The sequence below is a fragment of the Crocodylus siamensis genome, chromosome 6 (assembly GCF_052110815.1).
Source record: "Crocodylus siamensis isolate JL-2025a chromosome 6, ASM5211081v1, whole genome shotgun sequence".
Taxonomy (NCBI): Eukaryota; Metazoa; Chordata; order Crocodylia; family Crocodylidae; genus Crocodylus; species Crocodylus siamensis.
The window spans coordinates 55,136,470-55,156,463 of NC_143400.1; the positions used below are offsets into that span (position 1 = coordinate 55,136,470).

The 19,994-nt window shown below is 40.4% G+C and overlaps 1 protein-coding gene across 1 annotated transcript in view; it reads left to right on the top strand.

Annotated features, from left to right (window-relative positions):
- CLSTN2 (calsyntenin 2) overlaps positions 1 to 19,994 on the top strand; it is an 840,356-nt gene that overhangs the window by 210,744 nt on the left and 609,618 nt on the right. The window lies entirely within an intron of this gene.

Consider the following 19,994-nt stretch of genomic DNA (forward strand, 5'->3'; position numbering starts at 1 on the left):
GACTTTATTGCATCACATTAATGACACGTTTAAATGCACCCACTGAAACTGACAATTTGGCTCATGTTGCTTCATTTTTCCTTGCTGCTGGTGGGAAATAGGAATCCAAACCATGTTAATATTTTCATGAGCATCTTTGTTGCAACAACTAGATGTTCACATAAGAAATCTGGGGAAGATACAAAGTTGGGAAGTATAGCCAAAAAGGTTAGATAATTGTACAGAAAGAATTAGATTGTCTTGTGTAAAGAAGTATAAAATAAGTCATATGAAATGTAAAACTAGACCTTTAAGGAGTTTTTCTTATAAGGTAGAGGCTCATACTTTGGAAGCAATTGCAAAAGTGTGGCCAGCATATATTGCTGGATCATAGGATGACCATGAGCTGTCATTGTTCTACAGGTATGCAGAAAAGCCAATTAAATTCTACTGCATATTAGGCAGAGGGCATCACCTGGGCCAGATGCAGAGAAAAGCTACACATGCTCAACACCTGCTCCAACACATGCTAATTAGTACGCACTGGAGTGGACTCAGTTAATTGCATGTGGATACTTCAAAATGGCAGTGGGGGGACTTTAACTAAACCTCATCAAATGAACTTTAGTTAAAGCACCCCCACTGCCATTTTTAAGTATGGGACACTAAATACATGAGATGCTGTGGGCACTTTAAATAGAGTGGCTCCAAAAAGCTGCTCTAACTTAAAGTCCCCACCCCCTCCCACCCTGGACCACGTATGAAGACACCCTAGGTAATTAGAGGAATACAGAACCTATTTTATGAGAGCAGATTTTAAAAGCTTGGCCTGTTTATCTTTGTAAAGTAAAGGTTGAGGGGGAATATGGTTATTCTTTTTAAAAAAAAAATTATGCTATGCATAATAGCCAAAGAGTAGAGCTACTTAAATTAAAGGACAGTATTGATATAAGAAAAATGGGTATAAGAACTGTATAAATTAGATGGTTCTAAGCATTAGAGACCTTAAGTTCTGGAACTGTTCTCAAATAATGAACTGGGGACTGGGAACTTGTATTTTTTCAAAGTCAAGCTTCATAATTTTGAGGAAGGCATTGAGTGATAGTGTGTATATGATTTTGGAGTAATAATCAGAGCATGGGCTGTGTAACATACACAGAGCATATGTGTGTATGTTAGTATGCTCATGAGGGGGGTTGAAAAAAATGATGATTATGTAGCTTAGACACACAGACACACACACAGACACACACACACACAAACTTAATACATTATTTGGTTTCTGAGTGATGTCCCTTGCCGGCCCCTCTAGCGTACCCCTTTTCTCTGAAGTGTTGGGTATTGGGTGTTGACCTTGAGTAGAAGTATGAGATTGGCTTGGGTGCAGTGGTGTGCTACCAGGTGCTGGAGGGTATTTCATAAGATTTCATAGACAATAGGGCTGGAAAGGACCTCGTAAGATCATCGAGTCCAGCCCCCTGCCCAAAGGGCAGGAAGTCGGCTGGGGTCATAGGATCCCAGCAAGATAAGCAGCCAATTTGCTCTTGAAGGTGTTCAAGAGTAGGTGCTTGAACCACCTCCGATGGCAGACTGTTCCAGACCTTGGGGGCTCGGACAGTAAAGAAATTCTTCCTTATGTCCAGCCTGAAATGGTCTTGTAGTAGTTTATGACCATTCGACCTCGTCATCTCTTGGGGCGCTCTGGTGAACAAACGTTCCCCCAGATACTGGTGGTCACGCCTGATAATCTTATAGGTGGCCATCAGCTCACCCCTGAGCCTGCGCTTTTCCAGGCTAAAGAGTCCCATGGCTCTCAGCCTGTCATCGGAAGGTCTGCTTTCCTGACCTCTGATCATGCATGTGGCTCTTCTCTGGACTCTCTCAAGCGTCTCCACATCCCTTTTGAATTGTGGAGCCCAAAACTGGATGCAGTACTCTAGCTGCAGCCTCACCAAGGCCAAGTACAAGGGGAGAATGACATCCCGGGACACAACTGAACTAATTAACCCTACTCAAGTTTCTTTAGATGAAAATTGCTGTATCAGATGCTCAAACTGGAAAAATTAGTTGATTCTGGTCTCTGTTGGTTATGATGTTGCCTTTCCTATCTACTGGCATCCCAATAAATGATTTCACCTATGTAAAAAACAGTTAACTAATGTATACCTGGAGTAAGAATTGACAAAATCTTGACAGAGATTGTGACTGTAGAAGCTACTAGGTTATCTTTCCTTGCAGTAACTACAATATGAATAATTAGGCAGAACAGGCAGCATTCAAAACAATGTTAGTTTGTTCATTGATACTGATTTTATTTGTAAAATGCTTTCAGAGGGAAAACACTGTAGGAGCTTTATAGCTGCTTCTGTGGAAGAATTATGGGAGGTAGAAGAGGAAAAAAATACAGATCAGGATTTAACCCTGTACACTAGAAGTTACAGGAATTTTGAAAGTTCAAATTCTGGAAAGCCTCTATTAACCTTTTTGCTGTTTACCTTCTGCTATAATGTTTATTTTCAGAATGTTTGCCCTCCTATTATTTTCTAGCTAGTTGGTTGTCTTTCTTGCCTAAGTACAGACAGTCAAAAAGCCCAAGGCTAAATCAATTCAGTCTTTATAGGTTAGTTTAAGCTACAGAGATTAATCTGAGAAAAAGCTGGCCATGCACTTACTTTTGATTCAGGAAATGCTGCCACATGCTTGCAGTGGCTTAGGCTTGAAGCAGGGGGCTGCTAAAGCACAGCTCTCTAGCATGTAGCCAGCATAAACTATCTGTTTGCTTCCCCTTCTTGCTGCCCCCAAGGCCTCTGGGATTTATGCTCCAGAATTACAGCAACAGGACTCTCCAGTGTTGCTCATCACTTCCTCTTCCTGCTTCCAGGTGCCTTTGGGATTTTTTAGCCCACAGTTGCAACCAGCAGTAAGTTTCAGTAAGTTTAGCAGCAAGGCAGCCTTATACTCAGGAGAATGTGGGTTTAACTCCCCTCTTTGGCCCTAAACACCAGCTGGGGTTTGCCTGTTTACTGCAGCAGACAGTACAGCCCAGCCCAGCCCTGGAAAGCATGGTGGGATGCTGGGGGACTGTGATTTAACTTGAACTAGGAAGGGGTCTGGGACAGAAATTTCGTAAACTGGTTTGACCCAAATCAGTTAAGTATGATATTACATTCAACCAGGTTTATCTTAAATTAGTTTCAGGCATTTTGAAACTAGTTTATGATCACTGAGCTTTTGTTCTGTTACAGGTTTAAACCAGTTTCTGATCCCTCAAACCAGTTTATGTGTAACTTCTGTCCCTAGCCCTTGAGACCTTGGAGCACCTGTGTTTGGTTCATTTTCAGCTTCCTGTTCCTCACATAAAAAGCAATGAACTTACTATTTACCGAGACAAGATTTCAACACTGATTTCAGCAGGAATTGTTTGAGAAGGTTATTTGTTTTACAGTAACTGGGAGCAAATCCTTGGGTGTCTTGATGGTGTTTTGGTGAGTAGATGTCAGAAAATAAATGCATGTGAACATTAGGAAAAAATGTTTTTTAAGTTAGTGGTACAAATTTAGGAATGCTTACTTTGTACCAGACTGATCTCACATCAATGGGAATGAGGCAAAACTTGACTCCCTGGGTTAAATCTGGAATCTGGCTGAGTCTAATGTCCATTGAACTTAGTGGAGCCATGTGCCATAGTCGGCAAAGTTAGTCGTGAACACAACAGCGCTTCATTTTTGTAATATTTTCCATACAAAATGGGGAAGTTAGTACAAAATACATCTGGGTGTGAGCTGTATAAGCAATGTATGAATAACTTAAATATAATGCAACTGTAAGACCAGAGAGTGTTAGAAACTAAAACATATAGGGCAGAGAAAAATGCTATTTTAACAAGTTGCTAGCTAATTTTTTACCATAGCTTCAAAGCTCCCTAGCAAACATCTCTAAATCACTATGCCTTGATTTTTCCTTGTCTTGCAACTTACTAAAACAGTAGTAAAGCTTTTGACATTTTAAAACAACTACTCAGCTTCAAAAAGTAGCAAACTTGTGTTTCTCTCAAACTTTGGCAAAGTAGTTTAAAATTTGGAAAGTTAAAATAAGTCTTTTCCACATCATTAAATTTTAACATTTCACATTTTCAAGTATTTGGCTACTAACACAGCATTACTTTTAATGAGAAAACTCAAAGCTGATTTCTCGCCAGCTGTCACAGTTAAATAGCTTGACATTATAAGCTATCAGAAAGAAAGAGAGAAAAGCCATAAAGTGACATTAATGGCTAAATAAAATATGTTTGTTAGAAAATATATAGATGTTACATGTTTACAGTTTCAAAGACAATAAATAACACCTCTAGGTTTGTTTGTTTTTTTTCCTTTTTTCCCTAAGTATTTTACAATGCTTGATATACTTATAGAAAAAACAAATGTATTTCTAAAATTCAATACTTTTTGGACGTTTTAACCACTAATCTTAAATCTCCTCTCATCTTGTAACAAATCTTTTTATTTTATTTTTCTGTAGTCTATAACTATCCTGACAGTTTGAGTCAATCTGACCTATATTGTATAAGCCTAAATTTAGCCTCCCTGCAGCAGTGCATTTTGGCACTGGAAGCTATGTTGTATGCTTTCCCTGTTCACCTCCTATTCCTCCCTTTTCTGTAATGTCCCTAACCCATGTTCCTGTTTTTTAACCCTATTGCAGTCCACTTCCCCTCTCTACTACCTGTTGGCAGAGACTGGTCTAAACAGGAAGAGTCCTACAAGGGAACTAGAGATGCATCTTAATGTTAATATAAAAAATAGAGGCCGTAGCCTTTGATGGGGAGTACAAGGTATGAGACAGATGGGGAAGGGTAGCTCAGGGTTGTTGAGGCTAACCCTAAATAAATTTGTAACTTAAAAAGTTTCTTACATTTCAGAATGGTTAGAAATGTAGAATTTCAGAATGTATTTGATGTATTATACATTTTAAGCATATTCTCAATGCTTAAATCCACTTTTATTAAGAAGAGTAATATCCAGTAAGTTTCCCAGGAAGGTCCCTTTATAGGTGTGCATGGACTGCTATATTGGGGTGGATTTAAGACGTGAATAACTCTGAATGACCAAACTTGAGGAAGGTGGGGGAAGGGTGACATGTCACCAGATTTTTCAGGTTGTTGGTGTTTAAGACTTTCAAAAGAACCCTGCATTCAATATGCTGGGCAATGTCAGAAACCAGGGGACCTTGATGGGAGCTGAACTCTTGAAAACTTACTTGTATTTTCTCTAAATGCTACATTTTCCTCTTTTGCAGGTAAAATTTTGATCTGCTGAAATTGGCTAAAATCATTCACTTGCTATATGAATACCAACAGCAAAACCACAAGCTATACTGTTTCTATACATATTTATAGGGGGAAAGTGTTCTTTCTCAATTGTTTTTGGATAGTAGATTTTTGATTAGCTTTATATAGACCAAGGTACAAAATCATAATCTTTTACTGGCCTAGATGTGTCAGCTAATGGTGTCCACTCTTTCTCATGGACTTTTTTTCCCTTACACCTTATCTTTCCAGTTACTGTGTCTTGTGGGACCTTATCCTGTCTGTGTAAATAATGCACAGTGTTTTTAGGAATGTTCCTTTATTAGACAGCAACTAATGCATGCTAGAATATTTAATAGCATATATAGGAATGCTTGCACAAGTTTTGCACACTTAAAATTTCAGCTGAATATCTTGGAGCTACAGTAGTGAAAACTGGGCTCTTTAATTTGCCAGTCAGATACCCTAGGTGAGCTGTCTGCACATCCTCCCTGTATTTCCTTAGGGATGGGTGGCCAGTGTTTCTTCTTTCATCTTCCTGTGGTGTCAAAGGGCCATTTCTCTTTGCTATCAAACATTTTTAATGCTGATTGGTTCATGTCTTTGACCATGTGCTAAAATTGCACTGTTCCATTAAGCATCCTTGAGCATACTTAAATACCATTTCAGTCAATGAGACTTAAGCACGTGCTTTGCTGAATTAATGCATTATTTTCCAGAACAAACTACACGGAAGTAGATCTTCTATCAGACATTTTTATTTCATGCTACAAAGAAATAATTTCTTGTTGCATATTTTAATCTGGTGTAATCTGTCATCTATGGAATCAAAGGGAAAAATGTCACTCCAGGGAAGCAAGTAACATCCTAAAGCGCTGGATTCCTACATCTGAATGTGCTTTTAGTTGCTATTCACTGTTTAACATGAACAATGGAACAAAGTCCTAACATTTATTTTGAACAGTATTTTAGCTTGAAAAACATGTCGTTCCCTCTGTTAGGATTTCTATAGAAAGCTCTATTTATCTGGGACATCAAACTGCTCTGTATTGCACAGCTTTTGTATCCCGTGTTTTTTGTTGTAGCTGATGAACAACCTTTGTTTATCCTTATGTAAAAGCATACTTGTTCTTAAGTACACATCTGAGTAAAAGCTTTTTTTGCCTTTTGTCATGGAGCCAGGAAAAAGAGCATCCAGGCCCTATGAAATGCCTTGTATCATGTTCGCAAGGAAGAAGTTTAATTGTTTTCTCTTCATAGTAGCTCTGTTTTCCCTTTTAGTTATAAACCTACAAAACTGAAGTATACTATTATTCCCTTTTCAGACCTTCTGTGTGTCTATATCATACAAGGGGTGTATCTACATAAGATGCCTAAATGTGCAGTAGCCTAGTTTACTGTTCAGTAAGCATGTATGTCTACATGTACGCCGAATTGCAGTGAAGTAAAAACCCTTAATCGTGTGTAAATTTGCTACCTGCAGATTTGGGTGGGATTAGTTACTGCACAGTAACAAACATTTAGACATCACCCTGGAGCAGATTTGCTCCCGGGTTTGCCCTGCAACTAAGGGGCCAGCCTCCTGGGCTAGGAGCCTCTTCTGCCCCAGGGCTGGGCTTGCCTCCATGGCAGCCCCTGCCTCAAGCTTTAAAAACCTGCAGGCATTTAGAGCCCTGGGGCACACATGCAGGGAGCCTGAGGGCACTCCAGGACCCCGTGTCTGGCTGGGCAGGCCCCAGCCTAGCTGTACCAGCATGCCTGCATTCCAGCGCTGCTGCCTGGCACCGCAGCGCTGCAAGGTTGCCAGGACTATGCTGTCCAGGCCAGCAGGGTGCTGCAGGCTGCTGCAGCCTCCAGCCAGACTTGCCAGACCTCGGATCCAGCTGCAGGTAGCTTCTGGCCAGCAGGACCAGCTCTACCTGTTTGCAGAGCACCCCCTGCAGCCTGTCCTGAGCCTGCAGGTGCTGTGGGGCATTGCCTCTTCCATGTGGCTGCCAGTCCTGTGCCATGCACCTGCACTGGGAGCTGCAGTCAGCTGCCCAGGCCCAGCAGCACCTTGACAGCTGTGCAGGAGTCCAGAGAGCCAGAAAGGGATCCTGGATGGTGTCCTCCTTGCCCATGCCCATGCCATGCCTGTGCCCTAGTTTTCAATACATCCTAGTTTTCAATACTACTATCATGAAACGTTCTATTTCTAAATTGGGATGTCAACAAAAGAGGGCTTGGGGACAAGATTTTTAATACAGTTACACTAGTCTAAATCCAGGGGGGAAACAGAGTTCTGTATTTGCATCAGTATAGATTTCATAGACATTAGGGCTGGAAGAGACCCCGGAGGATCATCGAGTCCAGCCCCCCACCTCAGGGGCAGGAAGTCAGCTAAGGAGCCCAGCAAGATAAACATCCAAATGTTTCTTAAGTATAAATGAATTAGGATCTAGATCTTAGTACTCTGAAAGCTTCAGTGTTTATATTCTTACCTATTTATATAATACTTTTCTCTCCAAATAGCAGGCAGTGGGGAATTCCCAGCTACAAATGAAGGAAATGTTCAGAGTGAAAAGTGAGCCTTTTACACAATTCTTCTCCAACTGGAGATAGAGAACTACTATATGTTTTTGGGTGCTTTGATATTTTGTATGCTTTTACCCCACTGTACTTCAGCATTTCTTTGAAACCTTCCAATTATGTTTCTTATTGATCACTGTGCTCAAGATAGGTCTAGGTAGAATCAATGATCTTTGAACCCTGGGAGGTCTCCAGTGTACTAATTCAAAGCTCTTGGATAATTCAAGAACAATAGTCAAAGTCTGGTAGGCTTAGAATGTTTGCAATAGAATTAGTGCACTGGATAGTTCAAACCAGAGGCTTTGAAAGCCAAATGTCAGCTTAGTTTTCTGTTAAACAGTTGTCTTCAACCTGCCACTAGGAAGCTGTAAAATTACAACAGTAATCTGTGTCAGGTTCAAGATACCAAGTAACAACTTTTGATTCTTATCAAGTTTAGGTTTAGGCATAGCCTGAGCAGTTTTTAGAATTTTCAGCATTTAGAAATGAATTGCATACATATTGTTATTGAAGTTAACTTGAGAGTTTTTATTGCAATTTTTTTTCTTTTTTGCTTCCAAAGACAAAATAGCCTGGACTTCCTTGAGACTGAGGAAGGGGGTGGGGCTTCATTTGCTGTTATGACATGCTAAAATGAAAAAAGGACAAATTCTGTCCTGGTGTACATTAGTGTTATTTTCTGTTAGCCCATTATTCAGACAGTTTTCGTGTTGAACTCCCCCCCTATGAGGAAAGTGACTCATTAAAGTCCTCTACTTACGTATTACAAGTTCTTCCTGAGAAAGGCTAAGGGAAGATTAGGAGGGTTCCATTACCGGCTACAGGGTTTTAAAAAGCTCAGGTCCTGTCTGTTGTCTAAGGGACTGTACTAAATGGGCACTACTGCAGTAGTCAATAAAAATGAGACTTCTGTGAATCCATAGAAGCTTTCTGTTTGTCCATTGCTGCATTTTGCTAAATCCTCCTTCAGTTTTTTTCTGGTGAAGGGCTATTCATGGGATGTGCAGCGTTAGCCTTGATTGATGATTTGGGTCTATAGGTTTCCTTCCCAGTGCTTGGATGAAAGAGGTCCAGATGTCTGAGATACTGTTAAGATAAGCCCTCATCCAGAGCTGGCTAGAAGAAATGGTAAGATTGTTTTTAAATTAATTTGTAAATTTGAAAAGATTAGCCCAAATTTTAATTGTCTGAATATTCTGACCAACTCTATAGCTGGTTGGAAATGTCTGTCAATATTTTCTCACTTTATGTTGCAGAATTGGATGTTTGTCAACATTCCATCAAATTCAAAGTCCGGTACAGTTACTCTGACTCATGATTTGTCTTAGTTCAAGTCATTTAATGTGATTTATTACTGAGTGTGAATAGTTCTTGTGCTCAATTCTGAGCAGACTCTATTTACAATTATGTAAATATATAGCTTGTTGACATTTTTTAGTGTGAAGAGCATTGAAGAATCCTATTAATTTCTCAAGTGTTTCATATGCAGCCATTTTTCCAGAGGAAGCATAGAAATATCCAGAAATATGCATAAAACTCAGCCTTGTAGTCTCAGATTATTGAGCTACTCTTCTCTAGGGCTGGATTTTAACTCTTGGCTCAGCTTTGTCTTCAATGTTACAAGGTGTGTTTTGACTCAGCTTCAACGTCAATGTTATCTTTCTTAGTTACTGTAGCACAGTCTCTGATACAACACTTCTTTGTTTTAATAAAATGCACCAATACTATGGTAAGTGAGATGAAGTAGTACAGTAACAGTATGCACAGTGTTTATTGGCAATATGTACTTTTTGAACTATTGCTAAAATAACTCTGCAGGTTTACTGACAGTGATTCAGATGGGTGCATACTGCAGCCATCTTTAGGGCATGTTTATAATCTTTATCTCTTTACTTAGATTGATTTTAAGAAATGATTTAAGAAAATAATAAATAGTTTAGGAAGTTTCTACCTAAGCATGCCAAAGGATCAATTGCTTAGCTAATTTTTGTGGCTAAAGACCTGCTTACAAAAGGGTAGAAATCTTGGCCAAACATTTGACAAACTGTAATCTGAGGTAGAGGTGCCTGAGTAGTATATGATACAAGCTCTGTAATTTTGCACTGCATGAGTAGGAGGAAGAAATAACTTGTGATAACTTAATTATCACTCGATATTTTTTGTTAGCTAGGAAGTTTCACGACAAAAGAAGAAGTGGGAAGTCTTAGGTATTCATACCTCCTTTGATAGATCATTCTTCCCTTTCTTTTCTTCTGATTAATATATTTATATTTTGAGCTCCTTGGGGAAATTTTCATAGTGTTAATTTTGTAATACATGAGACATGCATGGCTTCTCTAGATATTTTATCCTTCCAGCCATGTGTTCAGGCCATGTCAAACATGGGACCCACACCACAGTTGTGAAGCAATAGTTGCTCCAACTCAAAATCATGACTCTCAAGTCAATAAGAGAGGGCAGGGGGATGGACCCAATGAACTTACAAGGTCCCTTCTAGCCCTAATGTCTATGAAATCTATGGAATATATGAATAAACAAAAATATCATGACACAGAACTGAGATATCTAGTTTGTTTTCTACCTAGGTAGTCAGCTCTCTTAACTGTATGCTAAATTATTTTGATGAAGCATCCTTTATTATTGTCATTTAACATATTCAGCTTATGTTCTTTAATTTTAATTCTTTTGTTCTCCTTTTCATGGAACTCTTTGGAATTTTCCACTTCTAATTTAAAGCAGTGTAACTGCTATGTTTCTAAGGGCCTCTCGACATTTCCAAGGGCCCGTGCAGGTAAAGGTGTGGTGGAATTAAATATGTGATCCACACAGTTGAACCTCCTTCCATGCCACACATGCAGAGCAGGGGGTGTGATTGTGGGATCGTGCATTAGATCCCATTGCATTTTATTGGTGGTGCTGGGGAAGCCCAATTCCAAGCTCCCTCTGCACTGGCAAGAAGCAAGCTCTTGTGGCTGGGAGCCCCCTCAGTTGAGGGGGATCCTAGCCTTGGGGCACCCCATGCACTACCAGGCTTGGGGAATCATGGCAGCCTACCTTAGCCTCAGGGGTGCATGAAATCCCTGGGGCTTTGGGATCATGAGAGGGAGGAGGGGGGTCACTGGGGCAGGACTCTGGGTCCCCATGCTGCCAGGACCCAGAGTGGCAGCTACTGGGGCTGAGAGTCCCCTCACTTGCAGCACTCTGAGCCTTTGCTTGGCATGGTGCACCACTCCAGCTGGGAGCCCCATCAGCTGATAGGGCCCCCAGCTGCAGGGAGACATTACTACATGTGCAAATTAAAGCTCAGTAGCATCCAGCTATAAATTTAGTACACATTTTCAAGGCCTAACCTTATAGCTGGTTGGAACTTTTATTGTGTGATGGGTACTTTATTGTGCGATGGCACATACAAAGCCATCTCCAGGCAATTGTGCAATTAACCAGTTAATTGCATTATACCTGTAATGTGGAGAGGGGGCCAATATTTCAGGTTATCAATTTATTAGTTTGTGTTTCAGAATCCAGTACTTTAATCTCTGCTAATTTTACTGTCTTTGACATCTGGTGGAATGGTTTTATTTTTATTTCACAAAATTGTTGCTTCAGATGTTCACATTATTTCCAAACATTCCTCCCTCTGACTTCCCTCTCTTTAACGCTAAGTTTTTATGTTCACGACCTTGCCTCCTCCGTGTCTCAGGAGAAGACATAAGAGCTTAATTGTTGTCTTTGAAATCTAATCTTTTTATGAACTTCATGTTCTCAGGCACTTGCATTTTAATGGATTTGAGTGCAAGAGCAGGGCCAAAAAATTTGTTTTCCATTGTTTTTTGATTTACTAACAATAATTTTAAAACGATTCATTCTCATTAGGGCACAACATTAAGTTTATTGTGTCTAGGTATATTGGTAAACAAAAGTGAGATTTTAAATGGGTTTTGTATAAATGGATTTGAAAAAGTCTTCCCAATTTCTAAAGTTACAGAAGAAAACAAGTATTCAATAGGGTATTACCAAGAAAGAGATATGATAATGAGGAGTTATGGAGAGTAAGGTCTCTAATATATTTTTCTTTTATCAAGTGTTTTTCACATCTTTTTCTATTTATATGGCCTGCTTGATGGATTATTCTGGATTGTATGTTAAATAATAGGTTGCAAAAGGACATTTTCAAGGTCACCTCTGCAGGTGGAGTCTAATTTCATGCACCACATACCTGCTAGCACAGGACAAATGGATATTTAGTAAAATAAACAAAGGTTTTAGAAATAGGAACAAAACATGCTTCTGGTAATTTGTTGGAAGCAATGGAAGTTTTATACCTACAAATATTTGATCAGGATTTTCCTAGGTTACATATTTATTTCTGTAAATTAAGCTTTTGCTAAGTAGTTCCATCAAGGAAATTCCTATAAACTCTGCAGAAGGTTTTCCTTTGTCTTAATATAGAAATCCCTTTTAAACCTTCACAGCAGAGTAAAGAGCTCCTTATCAGCGTTTTAGTTGTACATGTGATTTCCCTCCCTTAATTTCCAAGTTGTATGGCAAAGCTTGTAATGCCATGTAAAAAAGTTTTCAATTTCTGCTAGTCTGTATCTGCATACGTTTACAGATCCTTGGCGAGTATGAGAATTGGTATGGCTCAATTGCCTTTAACACTACCATGTAGGTTTAAAGCAGCTGTGGTTCTGACTTATAGGCTGCATCTAGATGAATGCAGACGTTTGGTTCCCTGGAAACAAGAAACAGTGGCACTCCTGCAGCTAGGAGCCTGATTGGCAGCTGGAGCATGGGCCTGGTGGGCCAGGCTCTGGTTTTGGATGGCATATGCACTCATCTGGAGTTATGTGCATCCCCCCACCTTTTCTTCTATGCAGGCTTTTTTGACCCCAGGATCTACCAGGGTCAACACCTGCACCCCCCCCCCCCAAATGCTGCAAGGTAGCAGCACGGGCAATGCCTGAATGTGTAGTATGTGGTGCTGCAGATGAATCTCATGCTTGCACAGCCACATTCATCTGGATGCGGCCATACAGAGTATGCATAGTTGAAATAGTAAGTAGAGAATGATGGTGCCCAGTAGATTTTGGTGAATACTGGAATTGAACATGAGGGATATTTGGCAGCAAGGACTGAATCTTATGTTTGCTCAGGATAGCATGGCCTTTATACCTTTTTTAAAAGCAAACGTAGCCCTTAGATCACTGATGTTAACAAACTCCAAGAATTCTATCTTTGGATGAAGCTTGCAATAACAAGTATTAGAGTGCTAGTTAGAAAGGAAGAAATCTAGCTGAACAAATAAAATTTGAAACTGATTTGGTCAAGGTTAATGGGTAACTTGGGTATTTGCTTACCTCAGTGTCCCTCTATCCGCTACATTTGAAGGTTACATAGTTTGGGCATAATCATGCAAGATTTTCTATAAAGACAATCCCTTTTAATTAAATCCATAACTTTCTTTCTTGTCACTTGAGATTATATTCTACTGTCCCCACAGAAAGCATCTGTCTTGCAAAAACTGAAATGTGAGTGATTTTTAGCGAAACTGAATGGGAGTTAAGGGCACTGGACAGATTTCTAGAAGCTATCTGGATCTTGCAAACAAGTAGCACCTTCTGTGTTATATTTATTTTTAACAACCCCCCCCGAAAAAGTTTTATTCATTTTTAAATTAAAAAATGATAAAAAGAAAGTGAAAAATTGGAAGGGAGGAAAACACAGTGATAGATTATTAGAGAAAGGAGTTCACTCAATTACAAGTCATCTGGATACAGAGACACATTGAGCCAATGTCCCTCATTTAGTATAGAAAGGGTGTGTCTACATGTGCAAATGCTGTGGGGTGGGATTACTTCAGAGTAAATTACTTTAGTATAAAACACTCTGGGGAGGTGTCTACCCATGAGGGGATTTGGGAGAAGATTTGTTGCTTCTGGCAGCAGTCTTCTCCCACCCCTCCAGCCCTGCACTGAGCCTGTGCAACCACCAGAGGGAGCTCTAGACCCTCCCTGGGTACTAGTTTAGGGGCTGGTAGGGAGCACAGGGTCAGAGGACAGCTATCTCCTGGCAGAGGCTGGGAGATTGCTCCTTGACTTAGGGAGCTGCCTGCTACTGGGGCTGGCTTTGGTGGCAGAGCCTGGGCAGGGACAATGTCCCTTTGTTCCGGGAGCAGGGAGCCTTGGCTTCCCAATTAGGGGCAGGGGACTTGGAAAGAGCTGCAGGGATAGGGTAGGTACCAGCCCTGTGCCCCTATCAGCCAGTGGGACAACTAGTAGTGAGCCCCCAGCTAGGTGGGGATTTTCCATCCAGCTTGGGGCTTGCTGCTAGCTGTCCCACCAGCTGATTGGGGCATGATGTTGGAGAAAATCTGTGGGGTTGGGACTTGCCCCTGACTGGGATAGTTTCTGGTCAGCGTTGAGCTGCTGTGGGAAGTCTGCACATGCATCCCAGAGCTGGCTGGAGACTGCCCAAAATGGGACAGTCCCCAGCCACCTCCAGGCTGCTTGTGCAGATTTCCTCATGAAGCCTGGGGCTGGCTGGGGATTGACCCAGTCAGGAGCAGGTCCCAGCTAGCTCCAGGCTGGGTGGGGAACCCTCCCCATGCAGGGACCTCACAGCCCCTGCTCTTTAATCATTGCCCCAGCCTCCACTCCGCAAAAACATTCTCCCTGCCTCCATTCCACAATTGCAGAATGGGACCTGGCAGCTCCCTGCTGCTGGGGCAGAGGTACATTGTTCCTGCCTGTGCTCCAGTGACAGAGCCCACCTAGCAGCAGGCAGCTCCCGAGGGCAGGGAGCAAACTCCTACACGCTACTGCCCAGCACACCAGGAGGAAATTCACTGCTAGTCAACCATGTACACATGCTGTACTGTGCAGTAACTCCTCAGCAGTTAATTTGCTATTTGCATTTGCAGGTAGCAAATTAACTGCAGAGTAAAGGAAATTACTGTGCAATAAGTGTCAGCATGTGTAGATGGTGACACTTAGTATACAGTAATTAGCTCTACTGTACAGTAAAACATCTCATGTAGACGCATCCAAGGTGTGACAAGATGCAAGAAGCTAAATTTACTTTGTTTATCTAAGAGAAGGTTAAGGGGTGATTTGATGATAATCTCTGACTACCAGAAAAAAGGGGGGAGTCTTGTAGATTGCTTTTAAATGTAGCAGAAAAAGCTGTAACAAGATCAAGTGTTAGAAGTTGAAGCTGAGCCAATTAAAATGAGAAATGTTGCAGATTTTTTTGACTGTGAGCGTAATAAATCTGGTTTTAAATTCTAGGAAACATTTTTTTTTCCATTGGAGAATGCCATTTTATCAAAATTGAAGTAGTCTTAGGGAAATACCAATTTAGATAATTTCTTTTAAACCTGTAAATTGGCTCACTTCCCTGGCAGCCTGACTAGTGGGCTGCCACAGAGTTGGGGATCCCTTTGCTTTCTTCCATGCCTTCCTATCAGATAGAATTTCTCTATGAAAACAGTAGAGAAGAACTGATTTTTAAATTCTCAAAGCACATAGAATTTTGATTTTTTTTGTTTTTGTTATAAATTAGAATGAATGGAAACAAAATATAAGAACACAACATTCACCATCAAGGTCTCTGGGCAGGGTTGGTGTTCACATACTGGGAAGTGATATATTCTCTGTTGCTTGAAGCTTTTCAGTTTTAAGCCTTAATACCTTTCTAAAAACAAAGTATTGCTCAAGCAGAGATTGTAGGTGCAGGTATGAGATTTAAATGCAAACTTTAGAGTCTGGCTGTGAATATTTATGCTTGTGAGTAACCTTACTCATTTAAGTAGTTCCATTAGAATTAATTGACTTCAATGATTCCAGTAGAGTTAGTTTACATAAATGTGGACTTACATTAATAAAATTGTTTATACAAAAGCTATACATGGATTGGACCCTGAATTTGCTGTCATTACTATATATTAAACACACTATTTTTTCATTGGTATAATGTTCTGTTTGATTTTGATGTGGTTGTTGGATGCATGTTTTACAGAACCCAAGACCTCAAGAACTTGTCAGTATGTCACTATTATGATAACTACAAGGTAATATATACTTAGACGAAGAATCTTAATTTCTCAGACACCGGTAGGCTCTGAAATCAAGTGATTTTGGCTAATTTTGACCAATTTTATTGTTGCATTAAGCTTAACAAAAATATCCAATTTTATCTTCCATTTACAGATTCATAGGTGATCCAAACAAAGGGAATAAAATATGAAAATGCTGTGATTGTTTAATTTACATACTTCCTGGACAGGACTAAGATTTTTTTTTAGCTTGGAAGGAAGAATAATGTGGTTTAGTGAAATCTGGTCAGTCCCTTTTAACTTTTTTCTATAACAATAAACAAAACTCCTCAAAAAAAAAAATGCCACCCCCAAAACCTATGGGGTATCATAGGATAAAAGGGTAGCTTGCTCAAAACAAGCAAAAGGAAATATTTATTCATCAGCTGTTTATAAAATGGTCACAGAAAGTCATTGAGTCAAATGCTGAATTCTTACAAAAGGTTGGGAAATGTTATGACCATTAATTATGTCTGTAGCTATGTAAATTAAGTGTGTGGTGAGAATAATAAGTATCTCATCTCATACTTCAGTTTTGGATCACCTCATGGGGTCAAAAAGAACTATTTTTCCTTGTGTCACAACTCATTATATAAATGGCTAGATGTATCATGGGGTTTTAGCATAAAGCTATTAACAGTGCCTGTTCAGAATTCTCTTTTCACAGTCATGGCTACTGACCAATTGGTAGAATTTCCTAATGTCATTTTATAATCCAAATGAAGAAGAAAATTTTCTTGAGGATCATTTAAAGTTTTATTAATGGCCTTATTCTTCACCCATTGAAGGCAGTATGAGTTGCCAATGATAGTGAGATTCAACTCTAGGAGACTTGGGATTTTGTTCAATTATGTTTCATAATGAAAATCTTTGGCCTCTGCAAGAACTGCAACATTTGGTGCCATAATTTCTGAACTGAGACATTACTGTAAGGTTGTGGCTGTAAACATAAAAATAGCAAAGCTACTTTTTCCAAGCCTATCCTTTTTGGCAAAACATTAATATTGAGTTCTTTCATAATCATGCAAATTAATGTAAAGTAACTTATTTTAGTACATTTGCATGCTCAGAGTTAAAATTCACAATGCTGAGTAATAATTAGCGTACGGTGTAGTTGGCATACATATGTTTGTTCTGTAAATATTCATGTTAAGTATTTATTGATATGTTTTATGCTTAGCCACTCTGGTAAATATTTGTTAAAACTCTCAAAATAGTCTTATCCTCTGAAAGCCTTTCTGCTCTCTCAAGAGTGGCTATAACACCTTTCTGTGGAACATAACCAGAAATGAACAGAAACATATTTGTACCAATATTCATTCATTTTTACATTTGGTATTTGTGAACCCTTACTGCCTATTGGAAGCATGTTTTTTTTTTCTATCCCTGACAATGATGTTGAAAGATGTGAACATTTCTTGTTGCCAGTTAAAGTAACATGATGCTGAAGAAATAGCTCTTCAAAGTGTTTAGTTTGGTGGTTATATTTCAGTACTAATATGCCTTCATTAGTATTTTAAAAATACACTGATCTAAATATAATCTAAAATTTAATGTGCTTAGTGTGGTGGGCTCTTTCATTTCATGTTTCAAGGCAGATGAAAAAAAAGATTCCAAACAATTTAATTCAACAAAAAAGGTTGTGTATGAAAACTCTAATGTGGACATTCAGTTGTGAAGATGTGTTTTGTTTTAGGAAACCACTGGAAATCTCCAGAGTAGGAGAATAGGCCCCCTTAGACATCAGTCAGTTTTACTGGATGAAACGGCTTCTTGTGCAGTGGGGAATTATCTCAGAAAGGGTTCCTGCAGCAGGTGAAAGCCCCCGCCTCCTGCTTCAGCCCCACTGCTCCAGATAAACCCATCCCAGTGTAGGGTGAAGCAGGTTGTTGTGATTCTGCAGCAAGGCTCACTGGCCTTTCCATAGCAGCAAGATGCCGGGCTCAAACCCACATCTGTCTGGCAGGGAAAAGGACAGGCTATCAATAAATGGGGCCCTCTAAGGATGGGGATGGCCCAGGGAGCATCCCTCTAGTGCTTTCTGGCTGGAGTGCTTGCCCCTGAAGCTCTCTAACCATGGGCCTGGTATATATATGTACTCTTCTACTCCCAGGTTATTTTTCAGAGAATTTCTACAGAAATTAATGTCTGTATGTGGCCTAAAAATATTCTGTTCCCAGACTACTATGCTGCCTGTTTACAGTTTACACAGCCAAAGAAATGGTAAACTCCCAGAGGCCAAAATCTGAGAGAAGTGTCTAAAGCAGGTTTTGACCTTCCATAATAATGCCAACCTTGGGGTTCTAACTTGGTTTTGCTTTTCCCTTCTTTCATCATCCCTTTGAATCCCAGGGAAGCCATAATAAAACTCAGGCTTCCTACTCTGGTGTCCTAGACTCTGGAACACGGCCAGTGAAACCTTGCTGAACTGAGTCAACTGGAATTAAGAGACCCTAACTCTAAGTCAGAGTAGTGGTAGCTTATTTACAGTTTTTGCTAAAACAGTATAATGAAATTTACAATGCAAATATATAATTTATGATTATTAGTAAAGCATACAGTAGTAGGGAGCACCCCACTGGCCCTGACTACCTCCATGTGTGTGTCTCTTTCAGTAAGTTACTGGATGGCGCATGCACAGTTGTCCCAGAGTGTTACAGACAGACAGACATGCAGCCAGAAGTGCTACAGCTTTTATTATATTAGAATTTTTTACTAATGGATAGATCCATTATTCTTTTACTTCATCAAAGAATGAACCTGATCAAAAATAGTGAGTTAGGTCATCTATCTTATTCTTTCTGCAAGAATATATCTTGTTTGTATAAGTAAGGGTAGATCTGGGGGACTGAGGGGATATCTATAGCGGGTGGCGAGAGGATGCAGTAGTGTAGTTTCATCCCCCTGTGATTCTTGGTCCACCTGAAATTTTAAAACAAACTGCCTAGTAGTGGCAGCAGCATTTCTATTCAGGCATCAGTGACAGTCAATTGACAGCATGGCTCATTATAATTTATCTGATCCTCCTAAGTTCTTCATTCCACAGGTGTTAATGACACCCTTGCCTTTTTAATGGGCTTGATGTTCTACTAATTATACTGTCCTTTCTTCTGCAATTTGGTTGTATGTTAGCTGCTCCTGGTAATGTAGCTCTTATTTCAAAGCCCTTCAGACTGTTTTAAACTCTAGCTAAGAATATTAACTCAGGTTTTGAAAACTTAACTCAGGTGAACATTAACTCAGGTGTGGAAATAAAATTCAGTGAAGTATTGGATGCACTGTCAAGATGCTCAAGAAAGCTAGTTTTTGTTCTGTGAATCTGAAAGAGATGTATATTTAATTCTGATCATTATAGGAGTGATAAAAACACATAATTTGAATTGTTTAAAAATTTTTTTTCTAGCTTTTTTATGCATAATGTATGATACAGCTAGGAGTACACCGATAGAGACATTTTGGGCCAATACTGATGCCTGATTTTTAATGAGCCATATCAGCTGATATCAATCTAATTGCCAATATGCAGCCCAGCAGCTTGGAGAGCAGTGTTTGGCTGGTAATTTTGTTGTGGAGGAAGGGGGCAGGGAAGGGGCATGGTGGGGGGAAGATTGAGGCTGTGTGGTGAGGGAAGGAGTGGGGCTGGTGCTAGGGCAGGGCCACATGCTGCACAGCCTGGGTGGGGCAGGGTATGGGATGGAGCCGTGGCTTGTCTGAGGGGAGCATGGGGAAGAGGGCTTGGGGTCCTGCCACTGCATATGCCCTGGGAGGGCTTGTAGGGCATGTGCCCCCTGCATCTGCATGCAGGGTGAGGGCAGGCTGCTGCTGTGGGTTAGGGCCAGGGGAAGTGCCGAGCTCTTCCCAGCAGATGGGTTGGGTTGAGCCTGCACTTGGAGCAGACAGTGGCAGTGGCAGTTCTGGGAGGGGGACTACAGCAAATTTTGGGGTTCTGTAGCCCCCCCATAGTCACTTGCACAGCCCCAACCCAGCCCCCCGCCGGGAAGAGCCTGGTGCTGCACCTGGCCCCAGCCTGCAATGGCAGCCTTGCCCTGA